The following is a 20,604-nucleotide window of genomic DNA, read 5'->3' as shown; positions in this document are numbered from 1 at the left end:
TACTTTATAAAGATCTTCCAACTCTACATCTTACCAAACTCCAACAACCCACTTAATTCATCATAAAACTTCTCTCTGCAAGATGAGGAGGCTGGGTCCAGAGAGGTTAAGCAAGCGGCCCAGGAATGCACAGTAGTGGAAAGCCTGGACCTAAACTCAAGGCTTCACACTAAATTTCTGTCATTTTCGACTATACCACAAACAACTTCTTACAACAGGTTCTCCCACCCCAAGACAAGGCACCCCAATACGCATGCTGGCATCGCGGTGGAATGGAGCCCACGCCAAGCCTGAGTCCAGGAGTCTCAGGTCGAGCTGTGGGAAAGAGAAAATGCGGATCGGAGGTCAGGTGCACCCTTACCGGCAACTTGGGGTACACAACCGGGGTCCCAGCATCCCTTCCCCTCGCACGGCGCTCATGTCCCCACTCTGAGGCCCGTGGGCACTGAGGTGGCACTGACCTCCCGGGACCCCTGCGTTGGCTCACACTTTCACTTCCCTCCCTGCTCCGCAGTGTCCATAAAATACCAGCCGTTCACCTGCCTATAGCGAACTGATCCGAGGGTGGAGGCAATGACTTACCTGGTTGCGGGTGGATGGATGAAGAAGGCCTTTACTCGGAGCCTAAGCCCTGGCGCGCGCGCACCACGGCGCGAGCCGCTCCATCAGGCATCCACTGGCCTCCAGCCGCGTTTCCGGTTGTAGCACTGGGCACCCCCCGAGTGGACCCGATAAGCTATCGGCCCGGCCCGGGAGGGGCGGTCAGCGGCGAGTCAGGGCACCTCGGACCGGCTCCCGGCTCCCGGTCCGGCTGCCTGCCAGCGGCCGCTCAGGACAGAAGCGAGATGCCTGCCTAGGCGTTTCTGGTTACAATCACCTCACACACCGGCCTGCATTCCGCCCCCCCAACCCCCATCCTTACCACGAAGTCTGAAGTCACACCTTCTCCCTGGCTGGGAAGCTTTGCCAGGGTGGGGGCGATGAGTGCCGGCCGAGGTTGTTAATCTAAGGAGCTCCAGCAGGTCCGTAAAAAGGAATATTTTCGGTGGCCAGAAAAATCAACATTGAATTAGGTGTGTCACCCGCACCCCCCCGCCCCCGCCCATCCACCAGGAGTTCATTTTCTACTCATTTAGCCGGGACTGCCGTGTGTTCTTGATTATTTTCTGGAAGGGCTGAAACACACAGTTTAACGGACACTGATGTGTTTTCTTTTTATGAAGATGAAGGTCTTACAGGGTAGGAGAAAGCAAATCTTGGTTCACAGGTAGACTGAAACATAATAATAATCTTCATATACGTAGCTACCATTTGATGAATGCTTATGTGTATTAATCCTTCCAAAAAGTCAATGCGGCAGAACTATTATTTTACCCATTTTGCAGATGAATAACCAGAGGCTTGAAAAGGTGAAGTGACATCCCGGAGTGACACGGCTGTAGGGACATCACCCAGTAGGTGTGTGCTAAAGGTTTGTGGGTGGGCAGGCATGCTTTTTGGTACAGGGTTGAGCAACGCCAGACTCACTGGACAACAGGAATTGGAAGATGCGCCTGGCCTATTTTGGCTTTCCATGGGGTCCTCCCTGCCAGGGCAGAGTAAAGTTTAAGGAATTATTTGTGCATAAGAATGACTCTTAACTTGCTCGGGGAGTGAGACTCCCCCGGATTCATTCTGGATAAGATGAAGGCTAGGGCTTTCTCAAACTTCTGTAAGAATCACAACCAATCCATTTGGGTTTCTCTGCAAGCCTAGAGTCCCCAGGATGAAAGCTCAGGCCCCAGTGACCCCTTTCCTCTTCCCTCTCTGCAAGTCTTATTTCTCTGTTTGGTAAGGCCTAGGAGCCAGGGCCTTAGCCATGCCTCTGGGGTCACGTCAGACTTTGTTGAACCTCCCCCCATCTGGAGAACAGGGCTGCCCAGCATCCATAGGGCAATTAACCTCATCCACCCTCTCCCTACCAGTTTCCTTAAAATAAATGTGACAAACATGAGCCTAATGATCTGCTGAGGGAAGATCTATATGCCTCAGGACTGTAACACATGGCTCCCTCCTTCCCCGGGGCAAAGCAGGCAGCCGTACTTCAAAGAACAGCCTGGTTAGTGATACTGCAGGGTTTCCTGGCTTTCAGGAAACAAACAAACAAACAAACAACCAAGTTCTTTGGGTCAGGATAACAACCACAGATAGTAACACTAACGATGATGATGATGATGATGATGATTGATAATGAGGCCCATATTTATTGACCACACGTGTCAGGTTCTGTGCTAAGTGCTTCACGTGTGCTAACTCATCTGCTCTTTGCAACCCTAGAAGGCAGACAATACAATTGCCCCATTTTACAACCAATGACTGCTGAAGTTGTGAAGTCAGGTACCCACACTCCTGGAGCTAGTAGGTGGGAGAGCAAGATTTGAACCAAATCCACCAGTCTCTAAATATAATAGGATTAAAAAAAATCCTAAAAAATTATCATGTGCACTTATGCACATGATAAAAAATATCAGACAGAAAGAGTATGCAGTGACCTATGCCCTCTACTCCCTTCATTTCCCCTCCCCCCAACCACTAATATCAAAGTTTGTGTTTTGTGTATCTGTTTATATTCTTCATATATGTGTATAAAGGCATATGTTTATAAAAAAAGTCTTTTAAATTGCAAATGGAGTTCACAATACAAACTGCTCTGCATTTTGCATTTTTATTATTTGGTTAACTTGATGATACATTTGCAAAGTATGGTCTTTCCATCGATAATCTTTGTACATAAAAGGAGATTTTGCCAGACAAAAAGAAGTGGTTGTTGGTGGAGCTTGATCCCTGGGGTTGGTAAAGAGTCAGGTTTTTTTTTGCTTAGGGTCATTGTAGCGGCTTGAGGACAGAAATGGGGGGGTGGGGCAGCAAGGGGAGGGAGGGACAGGGAGAGAGGGAGGGAGGGAGAGAGAGAGAGAGAAAGAGGGAGGGAGAGGGAAAGAGAGAGAGAGAGAGAGGATATCGGGAAGTTCAGACATCTCTTACATTCCAATCAGAGATAGCAGATGTCCCAGGAACAAAACATGCTCATCCGCTCTTGGCACGGGAGTGTCACTCAACTTGCAGGAGATTTTCAAAGCCTTAAATGGTCTCTCAGAGACAGGGCAGAGCCATGTTCATTTTCCATTCTGTGCAGAGGGGCAGGCATGCTTTTTGGTAGAGGGTTGAGCAACGCCAGACTCACTGGACAACAGGAACTGGGAGATGCGCCTGGCCTATTTTGGCTTTCCACGGGGTCATCCCTGCCAGGGCAGAGTAAAGTTTAAGGAATTATTTTGTGCATTTCACTCCTCACTCCCACTCCCATCCCCAACACTGTCACCACCTAACATTTTTAAATTTTCTCTTTTATTTATTTTGGTTCGAATTACTCAAACCAACATATTTTTTTCCCAAATGGCGTTGGTGTTGTCCTTCATATAGTTTTTAAACACAGTTTCTTCCTGACAAACCCATGAAGCTCCAGAGTAAAGGCTTCCCCGGCAGCCGCCCAAGTGACAGGTGGGAGAGGCCAGTATGGCTGTCCCCAGGGCCTGTGGCACCCGACTGGAGATGTTGGAGTAGCCAGGACATGAGGCAAAGGGTGGCAGCTTGCTGAAGATCCATACTGCCATGTCCTTTGTTCAGACGAATAATAGCCAAGGATGTTGTCTGCCTCTCTCTGTCTCCTGGTCCCCTAGTTTCCTGTTCTCTAGCAAAAGATAATGACACCTCCCTCACCTTTTTGCCTGGTCTCTCCCTTTTCTCAATTTCTCTAACTCCTATTGTCTCTTCCTCTGCCCTTATGTGAGCCAGCCTGCCTGCCTGCCTGCCTGCCTTCCTTCCTTCCTTCCTTCTTTCCTTCTTTCCTTCCTTCCTTCCTTTCTTCCTTCTTTCCTTCCTCCCTTCTTTTCTCCCTCCCTCTATCTCTCTCTCCCTTCCTTTTTCCCTCTCTCCTTTCCTCCCTTCCTTCATTTCTCCTTCCTTTCCTTCCTCCCTCCCTCCTTTCTTCCCTCCGTCCCTCCCTTCTTCCCTTCCTTCCTCCCTCTCTCCCTTTCTTCCTTCCTTTCCCCTTTCCTTCCTCCTTCCCTCCCTCTCTCCCTTGCTTCCTCCGTCCATTCCTTCATTTTTCCACCTCTTCAGTCTTCCCACTATAGACATCATTCCCCTTTCTTATTCCTTCATCTTTTCTTTCCTCAGAGCTCTCTTATTTGGGGAGGAAACATAATGAGAAACGCTCGCCAAGTCTCTGGGGCCTTCCCATCAAGGGTTTGGGGGAACATGATGCTAACTGAAACAGAGGGTCCGTTTTACAACACTGGAGGGAATGCAAATGGTAACAACCTTCCTGGAGGCACTTTGGCAGTTTGCAGTTTAGTTTACAGGTTCATTTATGGCTGTTTCACTTCTAGAAAACTTTTCTACAGAAATAACACATAAAGAAATGTGGGCAAATATTTACCTGTAAGAATTTTCATAGCAGGGAAATATATAAAAAAAAGTTAAAAACTTAGATGTCCAAAAATAGGAGGTTGGTAAAATTATGTTTTATCTAGAGATGAAATACTATGCAATCATTAAAAATCTTTTTTTTTTTTCGAGACTGAGTCTCACTCTGTCACTCAGGCTGGAGTGCAGTGGCATTATCTTGGCTTGCTGCAACCTCCACCTCTTGGGTTCCAGTGATTCTCCTGCTTCAGCCTCCCAAGCAGCTGGGATTACAGGTGACCACCACCACACTCAGCTAATTTGTGTGTGTGTGTGTGTGTGTGTGTGTGTGTGTGTGTGTGTAGTTTTAGTAGAGATGGGGTTTCAGCATTTAGCCCAGGCTGGTCAAACTCCTGGGCTCAAAAAATCTGCCTACCTCAGCCTCCCAAAGTGCTGGGACTGTAGGCATGAACCACTGCGCCCAGCCAAAAATCCTATTTTAAGTAAGAAAAGCAAATTAATGGGAGTCCTGTATGTACGGTTTTTGTTGTTGTTGTTGTTGTTGTTGTTGTTGTTGTTGTTTTAAGACGGGCTCTTGTTGCCCAGGCTGGAGTACAATGGCGCAATCTCGGCTCACTGCAACCTCTGCCTCTTGGGTTCAAGGGATTCTCCTGCCTCAGCCTCTCAAGTAGCTGGGATTACAGGCGCCTGTCACCACATTCAGCTAATTTTTGTATTTTTAGTAGAGACGGCATTTCACCATATTAGCCAGGCTGGTCTCGAAGTCCTGAGCTCAAGTGATCCACAGGCCTCGACTTCCCAAAGTGCTGGGATTACAGGCGTGAGCCACCGTGCCCAGCCTGTATGTATTTTTTTATTCCATTTTTATAAGTGTGTATCCGTATGTGTGTATTCATACACATTTAAAAGGTGATATATATATCACCTTTGCATATATATGCATATATATGCATACCACCACATCTGGCTAATTTTTAAATTTTTTGCAGAGATGGGTTCTTTTACATTTTTAAAAAGGATGGAGATTGGTTCTCACTGTGTTGCCCAGGCTGGTCTGGAACTCCTGGCCTCAAGCAATCCTCCTGCCTCAGCCTCGCAAAGTGCTAGGATTACAGGCATGAGCCACCATGCATAGCATCCCTTCCCTCATATTTCTACATTTGAAGCTGGGTGATGAAATTATGGTGTGGTTCATTATAGTGTCCTTTCTACTTCTATATATGTTTCAAACTTTTCCATAATAAGACATTTACAATGTTTATAATTATGCACATTTCTTCAGTGATAACATCATTCAAGTGCACTTCCCCTTTGGGGCTCTTGTTTAAGAGCTTCCCCCAAAGTTTTCTTCACGCTTGCAGCCATGATTCTAGATTCTAGGGATTCCTAAGCCCGGATGACACCCTGCTAACCTGAGCAGGACCACAGTGGGAGGAGGGGGGCGCCGCCCACTCAAACTTTCATGTCTGATGATGAGCTGTCCGGGAAGACCAACAAAGACTACCAAGGGGCAAAGTCTGGAGAAGTCAATTAGGTGGGCTTGCAATAAGAGGTTATTCTGAGAGGCCAGGAGTTAACATAGAAAGTCTTGTCACCAAAGAGAACTAGCAGAAGGACCTTTTAGACCCGGGGGGGCATTAGGTTGCTATTAAGAATGAACAAACCCAGCAAAGCTGAAACAGGATAAATGGCAATGTTGAGCATCTCAGTGGGCTGGAGAGAGGCCCAGTGCCCCTGAGGCTAAGTAATCCCAAATGCTTTGACATCTTCTGATAGTGGGGCCACTCAAAGCCACGGAGCAATGAGAGGGTGGGAGCAGAAGGTCCCCTTACAAAGGGGCTGAGGTTCTAGGCACTGAGCCGTTTTGGAGAAAGTTAATTATTGGCCTCTCTTGCCAAAACCTTTAAAGAAATCACCAGCAGATGTTCTTGCCCACGGGCCTGCAGAAAACCTGCATGCTGGCTTTAGAGAGAAGGGAGATGAGGCGGAAATTTTTCACAGCTAGAAATGAAGGCTGTTGGCTTAGCCAATGGAACAGCAGCCTGTAAGTTCCTGAAGAAGGGCCTGCCTCTGTCTATGTAGTCAGCTGCTCTGCAGTGCCTGCAACAGAGTAGGCATCCATGACTCCTTGGTGTCTATGAACTAAGGAATTAATTAATATTTGTTGACTTTGTGCAAAATGGCCCCACCTTTATTGCAGCATTTCCCAGAGAGTGGTCTACAACTACCTGCTTCCCTGTCAGCTGACCTATTTGATACAAACACTGATTCCTGGGCCCCACTCCACCCTCACTGAATCAGAACCTCAGGTCTGCAGCATCTACAATGTGAGCAGTCAGCACAGGTCATTCTTATGCCCCACACAATGACAGTATTTCTACAGACACCTTTGCCACTTATTTATTTAATTTTAATTTTAATAATTTTTTTTGGAGTTCTGTCATCCAGGCTGGAGTGCAGTGGCGTGATCTTGGCTCACTGCAGTCTCAACCTCCCTGGCTCAAGTGATCTTCTCACCTCAGCCTCCTGAGTAGCTGGGATGCAGACACACACTGCCACCCCTGGCTAATTTTTGTATTTTTTGTAGAGACAGGGTCTCCCCATGTTGCCCAGGCTGGTCTCAAACACCTGGACTCAAGTGCTTTGCACTCATCAGCCTCCTAAAGTACTGGGATTATAGGTATGAGCCACCATGCCCGGCCTCGACACTCAGTTTTAAAAGATACTGAGACACAGAGGAGACAAGTTGTGCAAAGTGATGTAACAATAAATATTATTTGTACCACTCATTTTGTAATATCACAGGTAAATATTATACCTACTATTTATTTCAGGTTTATTATGTGTCAGACGCTGCACTGAGAATTGTGTATACATTATCCATTGCATCCTCAAAACAACTCCTTCATGTAGACAGTACACCCATTTTGCAGGAGGGGACTTGTTGCATAGATAGGTGAAGTGACTTATGCAAAGCCATATAACTTTCAATGAAAACAACAGCGGTGACAGCAATGACAGCAACAATAGCAACAACAGGTACCATTTATTAAGGGCTTCCTGGAAGTCAAGCACGGTGCTAAATATGGACTTTTTAAAACTGACATTTAATCCATGTAATTTATCTTTACATGGATTTTTTCTCTTTTTTTCTTCAGACAGAGTTTCTCACTCTGTCACCCAGGCTGAAGTGTAGTGGTGTGATCTTGGCTCACTGCAACCTCCACCTCTCAGGTTCAAGCAATTCTCATGCCTCAGTCTCCCAAGTAGCTGGGACTACAGGCGTGTACCACCATTGTATTTTTAGTAGAGACAGGGTTTTGCCATGTTGGCCAGGCCGGTCTCAAACTCCTGGGCTCAAGCAATTTGCCCACTTTAGCCTCCCAAAATACTGGGATTATAGGCATGAGCCACTGCACTCAGCCTTTTTACGTGGCTTTTTAAATTTCATTCTCACAACTATTTTTAATAAAATGTACCAATATTGATTTATTAATTATGAACAAGCCTGGGCAACATGGGGAAACCCTGTCTCTACAAATGTACCATCTATGTTAATATGGGGTATTAATAAAGGAAACTGGTTGTGTCATTCTCACAACTGTATTAGGTCAGTATATGATTATTCCCATTTTATAAATGAGGAACCTGAAGCCTAGGGAGATTCACTTTCCACGTCTACAGAGTTCAGAAGCAGGGATGCAGGATTTGACCCCAAACCTTCTGAATACCCCAGGAAATAATGGGGGCTGAGGCTGTTTTCTGGCTATAGCTGAGAACCCTGTAGTCTTTCTCTGATGCAGCCTTTTTTTTTTTTGAGACAGTCTCACCCTATTACTCAGGCTGGAGTGCAGTGGTGCAATTTTGGCTCACTGCAAGCTCTGCCCCTGGGGTTCAAGCCATTCTCGTGCTTCAGCCTCCCAAGTAGCTGGGACTGCAGGTGCATGCCACCATACCCGTGAAGCCAGATATTTTTAAAAGTTAGACTGGCTTTTATTCTAGGACAATATGGAAATGGGCTCCAAGGTTTCTGAGGAGCAGAGATGATGTCAAACAAAAATTAAGACATTCTGGATATTGGGCTTAAATTTATGTGGGCTCATCCCTTACTCAGTTTGTCCACCTGTTAAATGTGGAGATGGGCTCTGGAGAGTGGTCCAGCAAGGGTTAAATAGGAGATGATTCATGGAACCATTAAGGAAAAGAGCAAGGGACCAAGAGTCAAGAAACCTCGGTCGCAATCCCAGAGCTGGCTCCAAGTCATCATGTGTCTTGGCCATTTGGTCCCTCTTTCGGCCTCAGTTTCCACAACTGCAGGATGATTCTCAGTTCATCTCTGTGTTCCTGAATCCCATTTTTCATGACCTTCCAGCTTAGACTATGAGCTCTTTCCATTAGCTCAGAAGTTCAGTTCTTATAGAAAAAAGAAAATTAAGATTTTGGATAAAAATCCTTCTAAGTGCAAGTGAACTTGGAGAGTTTTCCCGGGTCATTAAAAAGGGAAAATCAGCCTCCCTAAGAAAACAAATTCTCCTCTCACTGTAAGTGCGGGTTATCAATCGGAATTCTGATGACTTTGGGGCTGACAATTTTAACAACCACTTAAGTCTCACCCTGCACCTTTTATCTGAGCGCTACACAAACATTGTTAAACATGCAAGCCAAGGCCAGGGAAAATGGTATCATCTAAGAGGGGAGAAGACCCAGGGAACTGAAGTGTCCGCAGTCCCCCTCCTCCCAGTCTTTGCTCCACAGAGGTAATCAATGGCCAGGCTAGGCTTAGCATTAATAAGTCTGGAGTCTTGCACTTTTGACCTAGCTGTTAGATAACAATTCCTTTAGCTCGGCCGTGGGTTATTAAGCACGACGAGTCAATTTGATAAATAGATGACATTTTATTTATCTAAATTTCTGGGGGAATGGTGTTTATTTTAAAAGAGAGGAATGTAATTTATAAATAATTTATTTGCACGGGATGAGTTGAAACATCGAATCCTCATTTGGGGAAAAGAATCACTTAAAAGGATCCCTTATCCTTTACTCGTTACAAAAAAAAAAAAAATACTGACTCTTGATACCTGGATTTTTCTCATTCTTTTCAGACTCCTTAATGCCTAATTGAACGGGATTTTGATTCACTGTTCTAATATTTCACATTCAATCTCATGGTTGAAAACACCTTTCTCATTTGCCACAAAGCAGTCGCAATTCTGCAGTGATTTACAGTTTTGCAAAAGTGGAGTCTATTTCCTAATTTAGGATGGGTTAAATAAAGGTATTATGCATGTACAAAATGGAATATGTTCTGACATCTCTGATCTCTCTCTCTCTCTCCATTAAGTAAAAGCGAACCAAAAAACAGGTTACAAACTAGTTTGAATACATTGTCTTAAAATGTCTGTATGTTTTATTAAAATAACAAATGCATATGCCTTCTGACTCAGGAATTTCATTTCCAGAGATACTTGCAAAATTGCACAATGATCTTTCTACATTACAGCATCTTTTGGGATAACATAAGATTGGAAACATTTTAAATGCCCAACAGTAGGAGCCTGATTAAAGAAATCTCGAACTCCCAAAAGTGGGGGTTCACACCTGTAATCCCAGCACTTTGGGATGCCAAGGTGGGAGGATCACTTAATCTCAGGAGTTCAAGACTTCCCTGGGCAATATAGTGAGACCCTGTTTCTAGAAAAAAAACAAAAAACAAGAAACAAAAAATTAGCATGTTGTGGTAGCGCATGCCTATGGTCCCAGTCACTCAGGAGGCTGATGTGGGAGGATTGCTTGAGCCCAGGAGGTGGAGGCTGCAGTTGAGTCATGATCACACCACTGCACTCCAGCCTGGGTGACAGAACAAGACCCTGATTCCAAAACACCAAAAAGAAGTCATGGATTAATCCCTACAGTGGAGTGTTATACAGCCATTAAAAGAAGGAAAAGATGAACCATTTCTGAGATAAATTAAGAAACAAGCCATGTTTTAACAGTGGGTCTAGTGTGAGCCAGCGCATATATAAAAGGAGACAGATTCCTGAGGAATGAGGACAATGGTGGCTCTGGGCTGGGGAAATGCACTGCTGGGGACAAAGATGGGAGGCAGATTTCTCACTCTTCATACTATTTTAGCCTTTAAACTACGAACCCCGTGAATTCTTCTTGTTAAAAATAAGTGAAATTACCTGGGCACTGTGGCTCACAACTGTTAATTCCAGTACTTTGGGAGGCTGAGACAGGTGGATCACTTGAGAGGTCAGGAGTTCAAGACCAACCTGGCCAACATGGTGAAACCCTGTCTCTACTATAATACAATAATTGGCCAGGCACGGTGTCTCACGCCTGTAATCCCAGCACTTTGGGAGGCCGAGGCAGGTGGATCACGAGGTGGGAAGTTCAAGACCAGCCTGGCCAAGATGGTGAAAGCCTGTCTCTACTAAAAACTACAAAAATTATCCAGGCATGGTGGCAGGTGCCTGTAATCCCAGCTACTCAGAAGGCTGAGGCAGGAGAATCGCTTGAACCTGGGCGGCAGAGGTTGCAGTGAGCTGAGATTGCACTACTGTACTCCAGCCTGGGCGACAGAGTGAGACTCCATCTCAAAGAACAATAAAGAAATAAGTCAAAATACAAAAATTAGCTGAGCATGGTGGTGCATGCCTGTAATCCCAGCTTCCAGAGAGTTGGTGATCTCTGGGTGGCTTGGTCTGTGGATGCTATTATAATTTTCCTCTTTTGTTTGTCCACATTTTCTGCTATTTCTGAAATGAACATAAAAAGAGTTCTTTTGTAGATTTTTTTTTAAAAAAAGGAAGAAGGAAGAAGGAAGAAAATGACTTTCCCTTCTTTGCCCTCAGTGGTGTGGATTTTTTTTATACGTGTATTCAATATCTCTGAAGTAGTCGTTGTAAAATGACTGGGGGTGGTAGGAGGTCAGGAAAAGACTAATAAAAAAGAGGTTTATGGGCATTTGAGTGAGATGAGAAGGACTTCCAGATGCACAAAAGCCAAGCTTCTAGAAAAGGGAGAGAAGCCCTGCACCAGGATGAAGTGAGACGTGCTTCTGAGGTTCACGGTCACCCTCTCTTGGGTCTCCCTGCTGAAGGATCCCAAATGCCCCACACTCATGATGACTGCCCAGTGGGAAAATGGCAGGGAGATGAGAAGCAATTGGGATTCCCTTTTAAGGATGAACAAACTCAGACATTGACCCCTCAAAGGTCACTGAGGACCAGGGAGAGGAGATTCCAAGTCTCTCTGCCTAGAGAATGCACTTCCTTTGCAGCAATTATAAGAAGAATATCTAATTGCAACCAAGCACCTAATCCATGCCAGGCACTGGGCAAACCATTCTGTATGCATTATCTTGTTTAACCTCACAGGTTGTTATGGGGATTGAACAAGGAGAATGGCCCCTGCACAGTGGAAAACCTTGCAGCTGACCATGGCTACACTCTACCTGCTGTCTTGTCAGTAGGTTAGATCTAAGAGATAACTGTGGCCCTCTATTAGAAAGGTACAGTTAGTGCCTGCCTGTATCTGTTCACATTTTCTTTTCCAGCATGTAGCCTAATTTCTAACTGCCAGCACCTGAAATTCTTTGCCCGAGGACCAGCACTGGAGTGGGCAAACTCTCCCTGTTTATAGGCAAACTGGAATTGCTGTTTCATCTCCACCCCCAGGACAGCCCTCAAGTGATGACCAATGGAATATAGTATGTAAATACTGCAGCCTTTTGGGTGGGTTAACCCTGGGGTGTGGGTCTACACTGACTTTCACAATTCGCCAGTAGGATTAAGCTCCAATATCCTACAGAGCTCACTTTCTGGACAACTCACCCTGTATTAAGTCGCTCCCATCCTGCCTCACTTCCCCACACCCCTGTTATATTTCCTGGCATCTCCTCCCAAATAAATTACTTAAAACTTTGTCTTGGCTGGGTGTGTGTGGCTCATGCCTGTAATCTTAGCACTTTGGGAGCCCAAGGTTGGAGGAATACTTGAGGCCAGGAGTTCAAGACCAGCCGGAGCAACATAGTGAGACTGCCCTCCCACCCCTCAGCACCATCTCTATGACAAGAGAAAAAAATTAGATGAGTGTTGTGGTATGCACCTGTAGTCCCAGCTACTCAGGAGGCAGAGGTGAGAGGATTGCCTGAGCCCAGAAAGTCGAGACTACAGTGAGCCATGTTTGTGCCCCTTCACTCCAGCCTGGGCAACACAGCAAGACCCTGTTTCAAAACAAAACAAACCAAACCTTGTCTTAGGATGTGCTTCTGGGCACCTAGCCCAAGGCAGCTACTGTAACCCGGCCTATGCCCTCTTTAAAAAGTCTATGACTTGGCCTGGTGTGGTGGCTCATGCCTGTGATCACAGTACTTTGGGAGGCCATGGCCAGTGGATCACTTCAGGCCAGGAGTTTGAGACCAGCCTGCTCAACATGGTAAAACCCCCATCTCGACTGAAAACACAAAAATTAGCTGGGCGTGGTGGCGCACACTTGTAATCCCAGCTACTCAGGAGGCTGAGGCACAAGAATCGCTTGAACCCAGGAGGCGCAGATTGCAGTGAGCAGAGATCCTACCACTGCACTCCAGCCTGGGTGACAGAATAAGACTCTGTAACAAAAAAAAAAAAAGGAAAAAAGAAAGCAAAGGAAAAGAGAGAGGGAAAAAACTCTGTGACTCTTGTTTGCTTCTTCTTGCGTGATAACTCCCATCAATAGAGCACTTAATGAGTTTCAAATCTCATTCACATCTCTTATCACAATTCAGCTTCCCCTAATCCTGTGGGGCAGATGTGTAGGCATTACCACTACCCCCCTTTTACATATAAGGAAACTGAGGTTCAGAGAGGTGATGGCATTTCTCCCAAGAACACATACAGCCAGGAAAGGGCAGAACCCAAATCCAAGGTTTCCCATTCCACTCCTCCCCTCTGCCCATTCTACTATTCTGCCTTCCTCTTCTTTCATAAGAATATCTGGTTTCTATATATCATTTTATATCTTTTTTGCATAATGTCTCATACAAACTTCACAAAAACTCTGTGAGGATATTATTACTATTATTATAATTTACAAGTGAAGAATCCAAGAGTCTTTGAGGTTAAAGCCATTTAGTCTGAGACCACCTGGCTAACAAGAGGCCTTTTGACTTCTTGTCCAGTTCTCATTCTGTAACCTCAGGCTATCTCTCTCCCCGTCTCACTTGCCTATTTTATGGGTCATACAGAAACACCTGTGGACACAGGAGAACTTCCCAGGAGTCCAGAACCTAAACAAATTATTGGTGTTTTTCCAATACCATGGGACAAGACCCTCTAAGTGGCATGGAACACAGTTAGTCCATGTCACTTAGAGGACAGTTTGAACTTAAAAAAAAAAGTCTAAGAGAACTTTGCTGTATCCTTGGTATAGTTTATGGCAGGGGATTAATTACAAGGCTAAGGCCTTAGCTCTTGCTTCTCCAGTATGTCTTGGGGGAGAGAAGGTGATCTTTGGACCTTGGGGAAAGAGATCATTGTAAGGACCAACCATAATAAATTCACAGCAGTGTGAGGGAAGCAAGGTGGGTCTTCCCTGGATTACTTCTCTCAATACCATGATGTTGACCCCCATAGTGGTGCCTTCCTCGATGGGATGATGAATCATACTGACTCCATTTCCCTTGCCAGCCATTGATTTAGGAAAGGGCCTACAATCCAATTTTGGCCAATGACATATGGAAGTTTTCTGGGAGGAAGGGGGCTATGGTAGCTTGTTTCCAAAGACCCCCCCACCAATGAATTGGGCCTCCCAATACTCATGACCTTGTGTTGTCTCCTGGTCTCCAATCTGGGCTAACCCTGTGCTTACTTTTGACTTACAATATATGATGACGATGATGTTGTAGAATTTCCAAGGCTAGGTCATAAGATGGCTTGCAGCCCCGAGCTAGATCTCTTGGCATATGTGCTCTGGGGGAAGCCAGTTATCATGTGAGAAGTCTGATTGCCCTGAGGCTGCCATATTGTGAGGAAGCCCAAGTTAGCCACAGGGAGAGATTGCATGGACACAGAGAGATGCCTGGCCATCCCCTAGCTGTTCCAGACATCCCAGTTGAGGCACTAGACAAGAAGCCATCCTGCACACCAAGCTCAGTTGCCATTCAAATGATTACAGTCCCAGCTGTGCAGTCTCATGAGAGACTCCAAGTGACATCTGTCCTGCTGAACCCACTCAACCCAAAGAAACATGAAAAAGAAACTTCTAGGGAAAGTTGCTTTGTTTCTAAGACAGAGATATGGGAAAAGATGACACCACCCACCCTCCACTTGATTCCTCTGGATGTGTCAGGTCTAGATGCAGCCAGTTTGAGAACAGGAAATCCAGTTGAAGGCAAGGTCCTCATGTTGAGGGTAGCAAAGCAAAAGAAATGGAAAAAAACCTGAGTTCTTGGTGGCACAGTGGCACTACTGAATCAACCAGCCTTGAAACCTACCTTACTTTAGACCTCTTGTTGAGTGAAATCTTGTCTTCACTGTTAGCACCAGGTTGAATCTGGGCTTTGTGTTACTTGAGCCAAAGACTTTCCAACTACAGGCATACCTCAGAGATATTGCAGGTTCAGTTCCAGATCACTGCAATAAATTGAGTCACATAATTTTTTTGGTTTCTCAGTGCATATAAAAGTTATGTTTATACTATAATATAGTCTATTAAGTGTGCAATAGCATTATGTCTACAAAAACCAAGGTGCATACCCTAATTAAAAATATTCTATTGCTAAAAAATGTTAACAATCGCCTGAACCTTCGGCAGGTTGTAATCTTTTTGCTGGTGGAGGGTCCTGCATTGATGTTGATGGCTGCTGGCTGATTGGGGTGGCAGTGCTGAAGGTTGGGGTGACAATTTTTTAAAGTAAGACAGTAATAAAGATTACTTCATTGGTTGACTCTTTTTTTTTTTTTTTTTTTGACGGCGTCTCGCTCTGTTGCCCAGGCTGGAGTGCATTGGTGCGATCTCAGCTCACTGCAAGCATGCCATTCTCCTGCCTCAGCCTCTGGAGTAGCCGGGACTATAAGTGCCCGCCACTATGTCTGGCTAATTTTTTTTTTTTTTTTTGTATTTTTAGTAGAGACGGGCTTTCACCGTGTTAGCCAGGATGGGTCTTGATCTCCTGACCTTGTGATCAACCCACCTCGGCCTCCCAAAGTGCTGGGATTACAGGCATGAGCCACCGCGCCTGGTCGACTCTCTTTTTTCACAAAAGATTTTTCTGTAGTATGGTGTTGTAAGCATTTTACCCATAGTAGAACTTTCAAAATTGGAATCAGTCCACTGAAATCCTGTTGTAATTTATCAACTAAATTTATTTAATATTCTAAATCCTTTGTTGTCATTTCAGCAATGCTCACAGCATCTTCCCCAGGAGTATATTCCATCTCAAGAAACCACTTTCTTTGCTCATTCATAAGAAGCAACTCCTCCTCCATTCATGTTTTATCATGAGATTACAGCAATTCAGCCTCATCCTCAGGCTCCACTTCTAACTCTGTTTCTCTTGCTATTTCCACCACATGCGCAGTGACTGCCTCCTCTGAAATCTTGAATCTCTCAAAGTCATCCAAAAGACTTGAAATCCATTTCTTCCAAACTCCTATTAATGTTTACATTTTAACTTTCTCCCATAAATCATGAATGTTCTTAATGGTATCTAGAATAGTGAATCCTTTCCATAAAATTTTCAATATACTTGGCCTAAATCCATCAGAGAAATCACTATCTGTGGGAGCTGCAGACACAACTGAGACACAACAATATTGAAATTAGGCCAATTAGTAACCCTACAAAGGCCCCTAAGTGTACAAATGAAAAGGAGAATCACATGTCTCTTGCTTTAAAGCAAAGGCTAGAAATGATTAAACTTAATGAGGAAGGCATGTGAAAAGCAGAGATAGGCAGAAAGCTAGGCCTCTTGCGCCAAAGTTAGCCATGTTGTGAACGCAAAGGAAAATTTCTTGAAAGAAATTTAAAGTGCTACTCCAGTGAACAAATGAATGATAAGAAAGTGAAATAGGCTTATTCCTGATATGGGGAAAGTTTGAGAGGTCTGGATAGAAGGCCAAACCTGCTGCAACATTCCCTTAAGTAAAGCCTAATCCAGAGCCGAGCCCTAACTATGATTCTGTGAAGGTTGAGAGCGGTGAGAAAGCTGCAGAAAAAAAGTTGGCAGCTGGCAGATCTTGGCTCATGAGGTTTAAGAAAAGAAGCCATCTCCATAACGTAAAAATGCAAGGTGAAGCAGCAAGTGCTAATGAAAAAGCTGCAATAAGTTATTCAGAAGATCTAGCTAAGATCAGTGATAAAAGTGGCTACACTGAACAACAGATTTTCAATGTGGGCTGCCCCAGAGATCACTAGATGCAAGGTCTCAGAGCAGCACAGTGTATTACCATCATCATCCTGGGGCTTCCCAGAATCTAGGGTCCTCCACAGCACATCAGGACCCCAGGTGCCTCCCCTCCACACACCTGGCTCTTCATCAGCTTGGAGGCAACATTCTCTTTGAAGTTGGTGTGTCTCACCACCTGCTCCCAATTGGTTTGAAATTGAAGTCTTAAAACCTACCAAAGTCTCCTCTTCTCCCCTGTTATATGTAATCTTCCTCCATAAACAGAAGCTCATGTATATTCAGCTCAGAGAGGATTGAGGAGAGAGGAGACTTGGACAAGCTCCTCAGGCTTTGTTTAATCAGAACCATTGCCAGCTTTCCTGCATGTACAGCGTCTGAGGCTGATTTAATAAAGTGGATGTGGCATCTGTACAGAGTAGAAATGATGGGGAGATAACTCACCCATCTCTGCTTGCCTTAGTAGGAGAGCGGAGAAACTAAAAATCATTTGAAAATGTTCCACGTGCTTCACATATGTAAGCAGGTACCTTAGATGCAATTTGAGGATTCAAAAGTACCAAATAGAAGAGGGGGGATAACCAGGACTGAGTATTCAACTGGCATCCACCAATTCTATTGTGTCTGTTATTATGGCCAGAATCTTTTTGGATTCGTTAATGTCCCTGCTATATCTGTGGTTAAGTATTTTGAAAATAGCCCATGTGTCCAGGCTTGGTGGCTCATGCCTGTAATCTCAGCACTTTGCGAGGCCAAAGTAGGCAGGTCACTTAAGGTCAGGAGTTCGAGACCAGTCAGGCCAATATGGTGAAACCCCATCTCTACTAAAAATACAAAAATTAGCCAGGCGTGGTGGTGGGCACCTGTAATCCCAGCTACTCAGTAGGCTGAGGCATGAGAATCACTTGAACCTGGGAGGCAGAGGTTGCAGTAAGCCAAGATCACACCATTGCACTCCAGCCTGGGTGACAGAGCATAGGGAAACTTTGGACACAGCCATGATTATTTCTTAAGAACAGAATTTTAGAAGCAGAGTGTTGAATGAAAGAATATGGAGTGTTTAAACATTACAAATGCATATATCTATTCATATTATGTTTAAATGTTTGTATTTTTCTTGTAGATTTATTTATTGCTTTATAAATAAAAGCTGTTAATTTATGTTTCTGTTTTCCTAACAGTGCTATCTCAACTGCATTTTTATTTTGATAATTTTTAAAGTAAAATTATTGAAAAAATAAATTTTGTCTAAGAATAATTTTTTAAAAGTCTATGAGAAAAACTCTTAAAAATCATAAACTGTATTCTATTTTAAGAAACAGAGACTCTAGGGCCTGTATGGAAGACGTTGGTCAAAGGATACAAAATATCAGGTAGATAGGAGGAAAATCTTCAAGATCTAATGTGTAACATGATGATTACAGTTAATAACAATGCATTGTACTCTTGGAAACTGCTAAGAGAGTAGATTTTCAGTGTTCTCACCACAAACAAATGATAAGTCTATGATGTAATGCACGTGTTAATTAGCTTGATTTAGCCATTCCAAAATGTATACGTATTTTTGTTATTGTTGTTGTTGTTGTTGTTTGAGACACAGTCTCACTCTGTTGCCCAGCTCTGGAGTGCCATGGTGCGATCACCGCTCACTACAGCCTCGACCTCCCAGGCTCAAGTGATCCTCCCCCCTCAGCCTCCCAAGTAGCCAGGACTCCACCTGGGTGATGGAGTGAGACTTGATCTCAAAATAAAAATAAAATTGAAAAGACATTTAGAATTACCCCAATAAAATGGCTAGTTCCTGCCCAATCACATATTGGTAAAACCCAGTAATCTCTAAACCCACACAGGCTAATTAAAAATATATATATATATATGTATATACATATATACATATATATATATATCAGCTTTCTCTCAGTAATATGAACAGATCCAGCATTCAGAAAATTAGTAAGGCCATGTTGAACTTAACAACACCATCAATCAACTGGATGCAATTGATATCTATGGATCACTTCACCCAACAATAACAGAATACTCATTTTTTCTCAAGGTCACATGGAGCATTCACCAAGCTAGATCACATTCTGGGCAATAAATACATCTTAACACATTTAAAAGAATAGAAACCATAGAATATATGCTCTCAGACCACAAGATAATTAAACTGGAAATCAATAACAGAAAGATACCTGGAAAATTCCAAAATACTTAGAGATTAAACAACATGCTTCTAAATCATACACGGATCAAAGAAGAAATTTTAAGAGAAACTTAAAAATATTTCAACTAAATGAAAATAAAAATACAGCTTATCAAAATTTGTGGGATGCAGCAAAAGCTGTGCTTAAGGGGGAATTTGTAGCATTGAATGCAGATATGAAAGAAGAAAGATCTAAAATGAATGATCTAAGGTGGAAGCTTAAGAAACTAGGAAAAGAATATAAAACATGTTCAAATTAAGCAGAAGAAGAGAAATAATAAAAAGTGAAGGATAGGCTGGTTGGGTGGTGTCTCATGCCTGTAATCCCAGCACATTAAGAGGCTGAGACAGGAGGATTTCTTGAGGCCAGGAGTTCAAGACCAGTCTGAACAACATAGCAAGATGCTGTCTCTATTGAAAAAAAGAAGTAGAGAAATCAATGAAACTGAAAACAGGAAATCAATAGTGAAAATAAATAAAACTTAATGGCATCATAAGAAGCAAACAAATTCAGAATACACAGCATTGTCTATGACTTGTTTCTGCAACAAGGCGATGGTGTAAAGAAAAGGAGCGTTGCTCTAGATGAAAGATAACTAAGGGGATATCTCAACCAAGTGTGACTGTGCACTTCAGACCCCAGTTAGAACAAATCAGTCATGAAAGACTCTCTTAGACAATCAGGAGAATTTGATTCTAAACTCAACATTAGATGATAATAAGTTAAGGTTGTTCATGCGACACTGCATTGAGGTTATGCAAAAGGCTGCTTATGTTATTTAGAGATGCCCACTAAACTGTTGTAGGGGTGAAATAACACAATGGCTGGGATTTCTGTAAAAATTGTTCAGCAATAATTTTAAATAAAACCAGGATCTGATCCTGCCTTACTTCATCTTATTCACCCTACCTCGACCTATAAGATCTTGTTTTAATTTAACATTTAAAATATAAATGATATTTAAAATCACTGATTATTGTGCATTAATTTTGTATTTTTAAAAATGTTGAGCCAGGTTCAATGGCTTACACCTGTAATCCCAGGTGGCCTAGGTGGGCAGATCACTTGAGCCCAGGAGTTTGAGATTAGCCTAGGCAACATGGCAAAATCCTATCTCTACTAAAAACACAAAACATTAGCCAGGCATGGTGGCTCACGCCCCTAGTCCCAGCTATCCAGGAAGCTGAGGTGGGATAATTGCTTGTGCCCGGGTGGTAGAAGTTGCAGTGACCCATGATCATATCACTGCACTCCAGCCTGGGTGACAGAGCAAGACCCTGTTTCAAAAAATAAATAAAAATAAAAAAATTCCATTAAAATACTATTTATCTTGATTACTGAGGTTTTCAGTGCTCCCTTAAATTCTGTGTTAGAAGTAGAGTGCCTCATTCTCCTTAACCTGCTCCTGGCACTGTATCTAATCCAAGTTGCCTTCTTTCACCCTGACCTTGGGTAACCAAAGCCAGCCACAGTTTTCCAGGTAATAACCCACTGCAGGTTTCTTCACCATCTACTCTCACCGCATGGACATATTTAACACAC

At 43.7% G+C, this 20,604-nt stretch overlaps 2 long non-coding RNA genes across 4 annotated transcripts in view; one reads left to right on the top strand and one right to left on the bottom strand.

The window, feature by feature from the left end:
* Positions 1-738: 738 nt before the first annotated feature.
* LOC131380822 (uncharacterized) overlaps positions 739-20,604 on the top strand; it is a 60,189-nt gene continuing 40,323 nt past the window's right edge. Inside the window, exons 1-4 of one of the 3 annotated variants that reach the window (XR_009209068.1) lie at positions 739-1,073; positions 1,386-1,458; positions 4,618-4,739; positions 9,567-9,744. This is a non-coding gene — a long non-coding RNA (uncharacterized LOC131380822). Of the gene's footprint in view, positions 1,074-1,385; positions 1,459-4,617; positions 4,740-7,298; positions 7,497-9,566; positions 9,745-20,604 lie in introns of those variants that run through there. The other 2 variants (XR_009209069.1, XR_009209067.1) reach the window with 2 other exon arrangements.
* The window catches only part of LOC131380823 (uncharacterized), a 28,335-nt gene continuing 10,547 nt past the window's right edge, over positions 2,817-20,604 (bottom strand). Inside the window, exon 4 of the long non-coding RNA XR_009209070.1 lies at positions 2,817-3,278. This is a non-coding gene — a long non-coding RNA (uncharacterized LOC131380823). The remainder of the gene's footprint in view (positions 3,279-20,604) is intronic.

This window comes from Hylobates moloch, unplaced genomic scaffold (assembly GCF_009828535.3).
Source record: "Hylobates moloch isolate HMO894 unplaced genomic scaffold, HMol_V3 SCAFFOLD_12, whole genome shotgun sequence".
NCBI classification, from domain to species: Eukaryota; Metazoa; Chordata; class Mammalia; order Primates; family Hylobatidae; genus Hylobates; species Hylobates moloch.
This window is presented reverse-complemented; position numbering and strand designations above follow the sequence as displayed.